Here is a 1,147-nt window from a genome sequence, read left to right on the forward strand (position 1 = left end):
AGCAAAATGAGGGAAAATCTGTGTTAATTACAGACATTCTGTTCACATGAGCAGCTGTCAGTCAGCACCTGTCATCCTCCAGACACACGACGGAGCGTATCTGTACCAATCACTTTTGTTGGCATTGATCAGCTGACTGATTTAAATACATCTTAACATTCATGAGGTACTTTACATTGACTGTTTATGGTTGAGTGTGGGCGTGTAGAGGGTAGAACCTGAGGCAGGACCTCGTGCGCAAACTCTGACGTGCGGCTGTGATGTATAAAGGAAAGATGCGCAGAAACATGCATACGCACGGTTTTAAAATCTGAATTTTTTGGCATACGCCATTTCCGCCTTTTGGCTGTATGTTCACTTTTAGTATCGTTTCCACGCAATCCTTTATAAATGAGACCCCTGATGAGAACAGGTGGAAGAGAACTTGGAGAGGTGGAGGAATGAACATGAAAGAAGATGAATGAAACCCGCTCAAAACAAGACATAGTCCAGGGGTCAGATTTATAAAACTGGCGTACGCACAATTTGAGCCCAGAAACTTGCGTACGCCACTTTTTATGCCAAGGTTGTGATTTATAAAATCCAAACTTGACGTGAAAATGTGCGGTGCCTCACACCAGCTCTGACCCATGCATATGCTCATTTTGGAGACAGGAAACTGCGACACAGATGGTGAAGTGGTGAATTATAGCCACACTGTGTAATGATCACTGTCAGATATTTAATTACCTTCAGAACCAGACTTAGATTTTTATTCAACTTTATCATCAGCTTTCTTAACAGTAATATTTATGCTTCTGCTGCTGCTGCTGCTGCTGCTGCTGCTGCTGAGCCATGAGGACCTTTGAAATAACAAAAAACTTAAATCTTAAATAAAAGTTCCCATGCGCAACTCCCTTCATCTGCTTCCTCCTCAGACGACCCTGACCCACAGACCCCTCCCTGACCCACAGACTCCTCCCTGACCCACAGACCCCTCCCCGACAAGAACAGCAAGAGCAAAAGTCAAGTTTTGGATACACGAGCAGGGCACACCCACCTCGCCAGTGTGGATGTTATAAAACTTCATGCTGAAAGTCCGTATTTGGGCGGGGCGGGGTGTCTGCCGCGGATAACAGAGCAGGCAGGAGGGGGAGAGGACGAGGAG

At 45.8% G+C, this 1,147-nt stretch overlaps 1 protein-coding gene across 1 annotated transcript in view; it reads right to left on the minus strand.

The window, feature by feature from the left end:
• Positions 1-1,147, minus strand: part of LOC106534266 (ankyrin repeat domain-containing protein 27) — a gene marked incomplete at its 3' end in the record, with an annotated part of 20,367 nt that overhangs the window by 17,994 nt on the left and 1,226 nt on the right.

Source organism: Austrofundulus limnaeus, unplaced genomic scaffold (assembly GCF_001266775.1).
Source record: "Austrofundulus limnaeus strain Quisiro unplaced genomic scaffold, Austrofundulus_limnaeus-1.0 Scaffold1128, whole genome shotgun sequence".
NCBI lineage: Eukaryota > Metazoa > Chordata > Actinopteri > Cyprinodontiformes > Rivulidae > Austrofundulus > Austrofundulus limnaeus.